The sequence below is a fragment of the Theropithecus gelada genome, chromosome 7b (assembly GCF_003255815.1).
Source record: "Theropithecus gelada isolate Dixy chromosome 7b, Tgel_1.0, whole genome shotgun sequence".
In the NCBI taxonomy this organism is placed as follows: Eukaryota; Metazoa; Chordata; class Mammalia; order Primates; family Cercopithecidae; genus Theropithecus; species Theropithecus gelada.
The window spans coordinates 37,438,115-37,449,897 of record NC_037675.1 but is presented as its reverse complement, the minus strand read 5'-3'; the positions used below and the strand labels follow the sequence as shown (position 1 = coordinate 37,449,897).

Genomic DNA, 11,783 nt, shown 5'->3' with positions numbered 1-11,783 from the left:
ATATTGCTATTTAATACTATTCGCATCAGGCAGTGTTGTCCAACACACTCTTAATACCCTCAAGCAATTTTCCATTGCTTCTGGAAGCACCTTTTCCATGGCCATGAGGACTCCACCTTCCTGGGTCACATGCAACCTGACTGCTGATCTTTAACCAACAGAGTATCCTGAACACAGCCCTAGCATGTGAGAAGCAGACAGATCTCAATAATTACTGCTTCTCATTTCAAGTACATTTCCTCTTTCGGGGTAACTGGTGAGAAAGTGCTGACATACTCCTTACAAAGAGCGAGTCTTTTTGTAATAGAAAAAAAAAATGTATCTGGAAAATGCAGTGATGAAAAAATCAGAACAAATACTTAATCTAAAACTTTTGTACACTGGAGGGGATGGCTTTGGTTGAGAGAACAATGGTCTTTGTGAAAGAAGACATAATAAAAATCCCTTCCACCTAGTGACTTTCTAGGAAATTGCCATTATGGTGCCTTTAAACCTGGCCACAATTTTGAGCTTCTGCTTGTTGGGAAATAGAGCACATGATGCCACACTGTAGGCAGCACTGAAGTTGTCTGTTCTGCCTAGGGTTGATGCCCACCTGTCATAAATTAGGAGCTTTGGGGTTTTGTTTGGAGAAAAAAACTATCTGACTAACAGTGTCTCATTTATTTTCCCCTTAACAGGGAATGTCATTCAGATGATTGAGAGTACTATTAAAATATCACCAATATTACATTCACTGACTGTATTATTATAGATAGAGGAATTTGGAAAGAATTTGCTCTAGATGAACCAAATGCTGACAGTAGAATCAGTGAGAGTCTACTTTTAGGTGCTTACAAACAAAATTAGAGAAAAAGATCTGGATAAATTCTATTGGTTTGTTTGTTTGTTTTGAGATAGAGTCTTGTTCTGTGCCCCAGGCTGGAGTGCAGTGGTGCGATCTCGGCTCATTGAAACCTCTGCCTCCCAGGTTCAAGTGATTCTCCTGCCTCAGCCTCCTGTGTAGCTGGGATTACAGGTGGGCGCCAACACACTTGGCTAATTTTTGTATATTTAGTAAAGACGGGGTTTCACCATGGTGGCCAAGCTGGTCTCAAACTCTGGACTTCAAATGATCCACTCACCTTGGCTTCCCAAAGTGTTGGGATTACAGGTGTGAGCCACTGTGTCCACCTGATAAATTCAAAAAAGAGGGATTTTTGGTTTTGTTTCTGTTTTTTTAAGGGTATATATAATGTGGAAATAATAACAAATCTCATTACACACACACATATATATACATATATATATTAATTAATCTGCCAAATAGTTGTGAAACTTAAGACATGGAAATAACATGATGCCTCATTCCCAGCTTCATCCTACTTTTCTACCCTCCGTTATCTCTGCCTCTTCTTCCTTATTTAATTTACTTTTGATCTTGTTGCACACATACACATATATCATCTCAAATTCTTTCTTATAAAAAGCCAGATATACATAAAATAAATAGGGTTCATGCGATTGGTGGCTTTAGAACCAGCGTAGGAAGCTTGACATTTCAGTAGGAAAATCTTTTATAAGCCACCTCTGGAATTTAACATGGAAGTGGTTTCCTACCAGAGCGATGGGAGGCAGGCTTCTCAGATCATGTGAGTCCCCTAAGGCAGCTAGCTACACATCATCATACTCTCATTTGTCTTTTCTGCATATGCTATATAGCAAACTGTCAGGCATGAGGTACTGGTTGACTAATAAATGATTAATTTGCATTACTTTATGGCATTTCTGCTCAGAACTACAAACATTCTATATTATTTCAAGGTTTAGTCTCAAGCAATCTAAAGCCAAGTGGGTTAAAAAAAAGATGTGGGCATATAAACATGCTGTCATATTTCTGATAACCAGTTGCTTTAGAAGAGGGCTCGTTGCATATAAATTTTAGTGAAAGAAAATTAATATAAATCATTGTTTCACTGTAACAGGATTTTAAGCAGCTGAAATCCACCTTCCTAGCCTTTGGATTCTGTCTGTAAAAGGTTGCCGTCAGCAGTGAATGTTAGAATATTTTTTTCTGTATTTAGCTTGGGAATGTGATCTTAGAAACCTGGATTAATTTCTCTTCCTTCCACTGCTTGCAACCTCCAAACAGACTTTGCTAATTTTAAGCTATTCTAGCCATACTCTGTCCCTGGGTTGACTTAAGGAGGGTGTTCTTCTGGTACATCTGTAACCACCTTGGATTAGAGCCTAGATAGACACGCCATTCTCAATATTGTAATGGCAAGGTACAGTGTACTTCATCTGTGCATTCTAAAAGGGTTTTAAAAACAATGAGTTGGTCATAGAGCAGTTTGGGATCCTCGGCCAAAGAATAGTTGATGAATATAATGCTAATCACACCAGGGGCAGTCGTAATAAGACACGATGAAGTTCCTTCCCAGAGATCTGAAGTTAATTCATGACTGGAATTAGACACACAGTGCTATGAGAGGCATTGTTGAAAGAAGTGATGTTTAAGCTGAGGCTTCAAAGGTGAAGTGAGAAAGGATCCATCAATGAAGGCAAGGGGAATCATGTTCAGTCAGTGGGACAGAGGAGGCAAGTACTGAACACAGAAAAGCATGGTGCATTCAAGGAACCAAAAGGTGATCATTGCAAGGTGACAAGGAAAATGGGTATGGATAAGGGTGGGAAAGTGGTAGGGACCTGAGTGTGAAGGTTCTTACAAATTAAATTGCTTGAACATTTAAGGGTTATGGGAAATCATGAAGCTCTTTAAGTACCTAATCACATTTATATTGTAGAAAAGGCATTCATCCATCTAGGTAGGATGCTTCTTCTCATTTCCACACTTTAGTTGTCTGTGCTGGAGGGTGGAGAGGTGCTGACCCTGCTCATTGCCATAGAGAATAGGTTGGCTTCTCTTAGAGTCAAAAAGACATGCCTTTCTTCCTGGGTCCTTTGCATCTGCCTGCAGTGCTCATACTCTTCACTTGGTTGACTCATTCTTACTCTTGTAGTCTTACCTTGAAAGTCGCCTCCTTAGAGAGGTCCTCCCTGACCACCTCATAATTACAATGCCGTCTCCCCATATTCTCTATTTCAGCATTTTGCTAATTTCCTATATAGCACTCATGACAATTTGCAAGTTGAGGTTTTCTTGAGGAACCCCTTTTTGTCTTTCTCTCACTAGTATAAAAAAGCTCCATGGCATTGGAAATTCATACCTTGCCTGTGTTACTCACTGGCATATCCAGAGCACCGTCACGAGAGACTGAGTGTAGGGAGACCAGTTAGGGAACCGCTGTAATCATTCAAGTGAGAGGTACTGGTGGTCTGGGCCTAGGTTAATAGCGGTGCACTCATTTAGGGATATTTTTAAAACAGGCAAAACAGGTCTTGATAATTGATTGGATGGTGGGAAAGAGAAAGGTCAAGAGTCCCCAGACTTCAGGGACTCTCAGAGTTCTAGATGTCCAAAAGGATTAGAAAAAAAATCAGCTGTTACTAATGGAAATCATATAATAAGCAGTTTCAGAAAAATTGTTCCACAGCTATTATAAGGGTTTTAAAGCTATTATTAATAGTAAAACTGAAATAGTAGGTAGTAAGCAGAAAAAAAGAGCACTGATTTATAGCCTGCAGAAGGATTTCAAAGTGTTGCAATAAAAAGCAAGTGATAAATGGTTTTTAGAAGTATAGCAATCCCTTGTTTGAGACTGCTCAACTGTAATGATAATTCTTCAGTTACAGAATAGTATAAAAGTAGGTGTAAGGTGGGCTTTTTTGTTTGTTTGTTTTTTGCTGTGTGGGGTTTTCCTGTAAAATCCAGGAGAACTGCTGGACAAATTCTAGAAGAGCTGTAACTGGTATAAGATTTAAGTAACATCAAATCAGCAGACTTCAGTAAGATTTTAGAATAATGATAATCAATATGCTATATATACATATTTATAACTATAGATACCAACAAAAATGTCTTCTATGATTTTTGCAATGTTTGGAAAAAGAAGTCATAGTACAAGACACTTTCTATATATATTATGTTGATTACTGCACCTCTTTGCAAAGTGAAATTTATTGATTCTATTTTAAAATTGCAGGAACTGGCCTCATAGAGGCCAAATGACTTGTCCGAGGACAATACAGTTAATTAATCACTGAACAGGTCTTAAAGTAGAGAACAAACTAGAACCTCCATTTTACAGATCAGAAAAGTGCTCCAGAAACACTTGCCTGTGGCCACGGGGTTTGAAATTGGTGGAAGCAGAACTAGGAAACAGCTTACCCCTTCAGTCTACTTTTTCCTCTGTAGGTCAGTACAGTACAATAAAGCCCTGTCACATTTGGGTTTGGGAGGCTCTTTGGAGGCAGATCAGGGACAAGTGTCGTCTCTACGTATAGGGCTCACTCTCTGCTGCTCAGTTCTCCTGGTGCCCTGTTTTCTTTCTGTGCTTCTTTCTCCTTGGGGTCCCCCGATACTACTGGCAGTGTTTCCATGGACTGGTGAAGCAATAGAGGAGAGGAGTCCAGTCCACATGCTACCTGTGTGACACTGCTGGTCTCCCCATCACTCTCATGGCCCACATAGACTCTTGAGTTAGGGCCCTTTCCTCAGTGATAGCAGCTCCTGACAATTGACTCATACAAACAGTATGAATCAATTGAAGAAACAGTGCTTCTTCCTAGAAATTTCCAAGAAAGAGAGAAAGAGAAAGAGAAAGAGAATCTGATGGACCCAGTTCATCTTTTCAAGCTAGGGCACATCATAGGGCACTGGCCTATGGGTTGGCCACCCTTGCTTCAGGTACCACTCCTGGTCCATCAGCTGTGAGGATATCACAGTATTTACAAAGGGCTGATCTACATAGGGCAGGGCTACAGAGAGGGCAGTTCTCCCAAAGTGGGATGTGGGCATGGCAGGTATTTTGTTGTTCGTTTTTATTTTTTGAGACGGAGTCTCTCTCTGTCACCCAGGCTGCAGTGTGGAGTGCAGTGGTATAATCTCAGCTCACTGCAGCCTCTGCCTCTTGGGTTCAAGTGACGCTCCTGCCACAACCTCCTGAGTAGCTGGGATTACAGGCATGTGCCACCACACCTGGCTAATTTTTGTAATTTTAGTAGAGATGGGGTTTTGCCATGCTGGCCAGGCTGGTCTCGAACTCCTGACCTCAAGTGATCCCCCACGTCTTGGCCTCCCAAAGTGCTGGGATTACAGGTATGTGCCACCACACCCAGCCTATGGCAGGTATTTTGAAGCTTGGTCTGTCTAGGTCAGTCCAAAGGGGAGCTACAGTTTATAGGGACAAGAGGTTACTGTGGTAGAGGGTGGGCAGGGGACTCCCCAGGACAAAAGGGTTTGAATTGAATCTTGAGGTATTGATTTTTGGTTGGCCCAATGTACTAGTCAGGATTCTCCAGAGAAACAAAACCAGTTTATTACAGGAATTGGCTCACATGATTATGAAGGCCAAGAGGTTCCACAATCTGCCATCTGCCAGCTAGAGAACCAGGAAAGCCAGTGGTGTAATTCAGTCCAAATCTTAACCGGGGAGCTGATGGTGTAACTCCCAGTCCAAGACCAAAGTTCTGAGAATTGAGAGGAGAGGGTGCTGCTGATGTAAGTCTCAGAGTCCAAAGGCTTGAGAATGAGGAGCTCTGACATCCACGAGCAGAAAAAGATATATGTCTCACTCAAGAAGAGAGACAATGTGCCCCTCCTTCACCTTTTGTTCTGTGTGGGTTCTCAACAGATTGGATTATGCTCACCCCCATTGGTGAGGGTGGATTTTCTTTACTCAGCCTACTCTCTGCTCAGAGAGAGTAACACCTTCCAGAGACAGTCTCACAGATACACACAGAAAGAATGATTTACCACTATCTGGGCATTCCTTAGCTCAGTCCAGTTGACACATAAAATTAGCCATCACCCTCAGTAAGGAGAGGGGTGACACGAGGGACAGAGAAAACGGCATGTGCAAAGGCACAGAGGCTTGGCTTGAGAGAGCACAGCACACACAGGAAGTGCAAATCATTCAGTGTGGCTGGAATGTCAAGTCTATGGAGGAATGCAGGGAGAGATGGGGCTGGAAAGGTAGGCAAAGCTAGACTTGTGATTCTCAGCTAGAGGCTGTATTACCTTACAAGTAGCATTAGGAAATGTAGATGATCTTTTTAAATTTGTTTATTTGTTTTCCAGTTATGATGGGGAATGGGGATTGTTGGCATTTAGTGGGTGGGACTAGAAATGAGAAGGGCAATCCTGCAAACAGAAGAACTGTTGTGCCCTAATTGCCAACACTGCTTTCATTGGGAAACATGGGGCTAAACTGTGAAGGCCCTTCAATGTCATGCCAAGGGATAAGGATTTTAGTCCCAAGAAGGGTGGTGAGTAGGAATAAGGAGTCTAGAGAAGCTTCTAGATTTTGACTTGGGCAGTTGGGTGGAAGGTGGATCTAATCATTGAAGTTGGGATTATAGGGAGAGGGGAACAGAGGTAAGAAATGGCCAGAAAGATGAATTCACATTGCATATGTCAACATATAGGCGAAGTTGCCCGAGAGTCTGTTCAAATGCACTGCATAGCTCAGGAATGAGACTGAAGGAGCGATGTTGATGTGGAAGTCCTCAGAGCATCAGGAATAGGTGAAATTGTGGGCATAGATGAGATCACTCAGAATGAGTGTGAATTTTGGATTATCCAAGGCCAATTTTTAATCTTAGACAGGCTTTCCTGCTTTCTACTCAGTGCATTCACAGGAAATACCAATTAAAATTAATTTCAACATAAGTAAAACATAATTAGGAAGATAAATTTCCTGCCAAAAATATAATGAACTCTACAGTGAAATGTAAAATGTTTTTAGCTCACTTATGTGACACTTTTATATGATGCTTTACCTTTCTTGATTCTATGAAGCCTAGTAAGTTAGAGCAGAAAATATTTTAGAAGTTTTAAGAGATTAGTAACAAAAAAATGAAGGTTAGTTCTTTCTCCTCTTTCTTAAGAGCTCAGATGATCTGGACTGTGTATTTCTCTGGTTCCTCATTTAGCTGACGGTTTTCTGACCTATTACAGAGGGAAGTTGTCAGCTAGTTAGAAGGAAGGAATATACCAGGACATAAACTTTGTTTCTCCTCCCTCTTGTCATAGAAATTATATTTTCCCACTGTTGTTCATCTGAAGCATGCCTGCCCAGATAGAAGGGGCAATGCATTGTATGATTTTTTTATGATCTAGTGATTTAAATCTTAAGTTTCAATGGAGAAAACTGAGCAGCCTAAATTATTGGCACATAAACCCATAGAGAATAGTCATTGATTAAGATCATCAATAGATGTTATTTTCAATAACAACAGCAGTGTGTTCTTCACCACTTCTAGAAGCACGTGGAAGTTCTTGGGAAGAATACTATTACTGCGGTTCAGACTCGCTTAGATTTTCAGATTGTTCTCTACTGAGATGGTTTCACTGGGTTTCAGTAGAATGGAGTCATGACTGTTTTCTAACATAATACTCAGCTTCCCTTGGGATCTCCCTGGGAAGGGTATGGAAACAAAGATTGAGTAGAAGCTGTTAATTTCCTCAGATGACCTGCCATTCAGTTAACTGTCAAAGGCCCATTTGTAAATAACAGCACAGATTATCTGCACTCCAAGTTCTTGCCAAGTGACTGTCACTTGGAACACTCTGTGGACAGATTCTTATCAAGAACTTAATTGTGAGAAACAACATTCACACAGGGTTGTCTGTAGACGTGCAGTCCATAATTTCCCTAGAAGATTGTTTCCCAAAGTGTCATCCTTAAATTTCCCTGAAATGTAAACAGGTAGTATATGATAAAATGATCAAATTGTTTTGGTAACACTCTAGATTAGACAAAGTTTCTTTACTGAAGAACTTTTTGAAACATTAGTATATGTCAATGTACATGTAAATATCCAAGAAATAAGAATCTGAGTAGGCAGTATTTCTCAAATGTACTTGATCACAGAGCTCTTAGATAATATTATGAGAAATATGCATGTGTGGCTGGGCGTGGTGGCTCATGCCTGTAATCCCAACACTTTGGGAAGCCGAGGCGGGTAGCTTACTTGAGGTCAGGAGTTCAAAACCAGCCTGGCCAACATGGTGAAACCCTGTATCTACTAAAAATACAAAAATTAGCTGGGCATGGTGGCACACACCTATAATCCCAGCTACTCAGGAGGCTGAGGCAAGAGAATCGCTTGAACCTGGAGGTAGAGATTGCAGTGAGCCGGGATCACATCACTGCACTCCAGCCTGGGTGATAGAGCAAGACTCTGTCTCAAAAAAAAAAAAAAAAAAAAAAAGAAAAGAAAAGAAAAAAGAAAGAAAGAAAGAAAATACTCATGTGCCTCAGGACACACCTTATACTACCGGATATTCTAAATTTTATGCCAGGTCATCAGCATTCTGGGCACTTGATTACTTTACTCTGGTCTCCCTTCTCATAGAATTACTTTAAATTTATAGTATGTGATTAGCCTATATTGAAGGACATTGTAAAAAATAGCCCTATAGCATTCACTATTATAAAGATGGCCTGTTAGACATTGTCTGTGGCCAAGCCAGTAACACTCTGTTGGGGTCCATGGAGACATTTCTCTTAAGTCAACACAGTGATACTTATACTTCATCTGAGTAGCTTATCTTTTAAAATCCTACAGTCACTATAAATTTTATCACTGATATTTTTTCTTTGCTTTCACTGGTAGGCAGTTCAGAGTGAAATTTGCAGTCTACCTCTAGCAATAATACATGACTGTATGGTATGCACTTTGTACAAATTTTATCTTGGTTTACGTATGTTTTCTTTCCCATACTTCCCACTAACTTAATTCCCAAATTTAAAAATCCTGTTCATTCACTCTTCCAATAAAAATTCATTTAGCACCCTCTCTGGGACAAGCACTAGTCTAGGTGTTGGAACTATAATGATGATAAAGATATGTATGGTCTTCGCCCTCCAAATCTTATAGTCTAGAGCTGGATATAGACTAGCAAATATACAATACCCTGCATCCAGTGTGATAAAGGACATGATGGAGAAGTACAAGAGGGATACCTAACCCCTGTGAAGAGATTGGGGAACACTTAAGCCTACTATATACAACCATTAGAAATAAGCTTCTTCAAGCACACTGACTGACCTACAGCTTTGGACCTCTCCTTTATTCTATGGTCAAACCCCTTTGTGCCCATCCCCTGTCCTAAGCTGCATCCAGCATGGTGTCCCAGGGCTGCACTGTTATGCTGGATTCTTCTGCTTTGGTGTTTGGGCCAGTGCCTACTCTCATTTCCTGGTAGGAGATTCTGCAAAGTCTCATGGCTAAACGTATCTGGCTTTGGATAGTCTGTGTTTCCAACAGCCCACTGTTGGGGGAGGGCTTCCATATCCAATAAACTAAACATAGTTAGGAAGATGGTAGAAGGAGAGGGAAGAAGGTCATGAGGACATATCCATTGGATGTACCTGCATTTAGGAGGAAGAAGGAAGAAGAGCTAAAGAAGCATCCAGGGAAGGAACTGCCAGGAAGACAGGAAGCCTAGGGTGGCTCGGGGTCACTGAAGCCTCAGGACGAGAGGATTTTAAAGGTACAGAGTAGTTAAGAGGCCTAAAGATTATTGTGTAGCCACTGGATTTGGTGATGAGACAGGTAAAGACCACTTCCAAAGAGCAATTATACCTGGGTGATGAGGATGCAAAGAGTTAAGAATTACACAGTCCAGTGTGATTGTGGGTGGGGAGGCAGTGGAAACAGCAAGTATGGACTAGTTGACAATTTGGGGAGTAGGCGGAAAGTGAGAGCTAGGGTGGTACCTTAAGGTAACAGCAGGGTTAGGGGAAGTTTGGTGCTTTTTTGAAAGACCAAATGCTTCACCCATATATATGTCTCATCACAAAAGACTGCCTAAATGTAGCTATGCCACGGTTGCTGGGCACTGGGATAATGCACACAGTCAACATTCTGAAATGTCTCTTAAAAGAGCACTTGAATCATAACCTAAATTTTTAGGAGGGGCAGTGATTTCTTATCCACCATATCTTGATCAAACTTCAGATAGCCTTAACCTAATATTTGAAAAGTGAATAGTTTAAAGTCATTTGTTGAGTTGTTCCTTTGCAGTAGAGTAATAACCAAACAGTGACAACTAAACAGAGGATTTTGCAAGCAGAGCACCTCTGCTGGCAGCAGCAGCCCAGGGTGGCAGCTGTCCTGAGGGAAAGACATGGGTTTGACACTGAGGAGAGTGAAGGGAAAGCTCAAAGGGTGAGGATGGTCCCCAAAGTCTTCTTAAACTGTAAGTACAGAATATAGGACAGCACTTCAGGTAATAGGGTAATGGGACAAAGAACTTCCTGGTGACTTCTGCACATACACACATGGACATGCACATACACACACATACCTGTGCTACTGATCTACCTCTATGTGTGTCTGCCGAGGCCCAAGCTTGCCCACACTTTGAGGTCATTCTGTTTGTGGTAAGGAAGCAGACAAGAAGTCCTGGAGATTTTCCTCAGATTCTTTGCTTAGCTACCTCTGGGAGTCCACTGCACAGAAGGGCCCTGAGCCCTGCTGCCCTCTCTACTCCTTCATTGCTAAGGCCTGGCCTCCTCTAATCCTCACTGTAGATGCTTGCCCTAAAGGGGATCATCTTCTTCATTGCTCATCCCACTTTCCCTGTCATCCTTGCCTGGCCCGTCCTTCCAAGGACCAGTGTTAATTCACTGGGTCAGGGAAAAGCTAATAATAATATCAGCTAACTTTAGAGAGTGCTTATTATGTGCCAGGCACTGTTCAAACTGCTTTACATGAATTATTTCATTTTATCATCCTAACAAATCTTTGAGGTGATGGGTTTACAGATGAGGAAGCAGGACAAACAGCTTAAGGAACTTGTCCAAGGTCACACATCTAGGAAGTTTCAGAGCTGAGATGCTGGATTCAGAGTCCATGTTCTTAGCTCTTAGGTTATATTATATCATGTATAAGTTCAGATGAAAAAGGCCAGGAGAACAGACAATTCTTCCACACCACTACCTGTCAGCAGCATAGGCAGAGGCTGGGTATTAGCAGAGCCAGAATCCAGGCCTAGAATCTGGGCAACAGGCCCAAGGCCTCAGTAGACAGAGGGAAGCTCCCCTCCAGCCTAAGCCAATAGGAGGCTTCATTTGGGAAAGCCCATCCATGGGATGGCTGGGTGGGGGTAGAGAAAGAAACACCTGGCAGGGCACGAAAGTGGGAGATTAAGGCTGGATCTGCACAATCCAATGACTTATATCATTTTCCTTGGACCTACATTAGAAGCCCTGTTATGGGCTGAATTATGTCCCCCCAAAAGATTTTAATGTCCTAGCTCCCAACCTGTGAATGTGACCTTATTTCGAAATAAGGGCTTTGCATATAATCAAGTTCAAATGAGATGATTAGCATTGGGCCTAATCCAATTGACTGTATCATTATAAAAGGGGGGAATTTGGACCCAGAAACAGACACACATACAGGGAGAATGCCATGTGAAGATGAAGGCAGAGACTGGGATGATGTATCTACAGGCCAAGAATGCCAAAGATTACCAGGAAACCACCAGAAACTAGGAGAAGGACATGAAAGTTTCTCCCTCACAGCTCTCGGAAGGAATCAATCCTGCCAACACTTTGATTTTGGACTTCTAGCTTCCAGAATGGTGAGACAAGTGATTTCTTTGTTTAAGCCACCGCATTTGTGGTACTTTATTACAGCAGTACTAGGAACCTACTACAAATCCTAAT

General features: G+C 41.6%; 1 non-coding gene across 1 annotated transcript; it reads right to left on the bottom strand.

Moving 5' to 3' along the window:
- Positions 1–3,792: 3,792 nt before the first annotated feature.
- On the bottom strand, positions 3,793–3,853 carry LOC112629536. Its single transcript, XR_003120639.1, has one exon. It is a non-coding gene; the product is annotated as a U7 small nuclear RNA (small nuclear RNA).
- Positions 3,854–11,783: the final 7,930 nt, after the last annotated feature.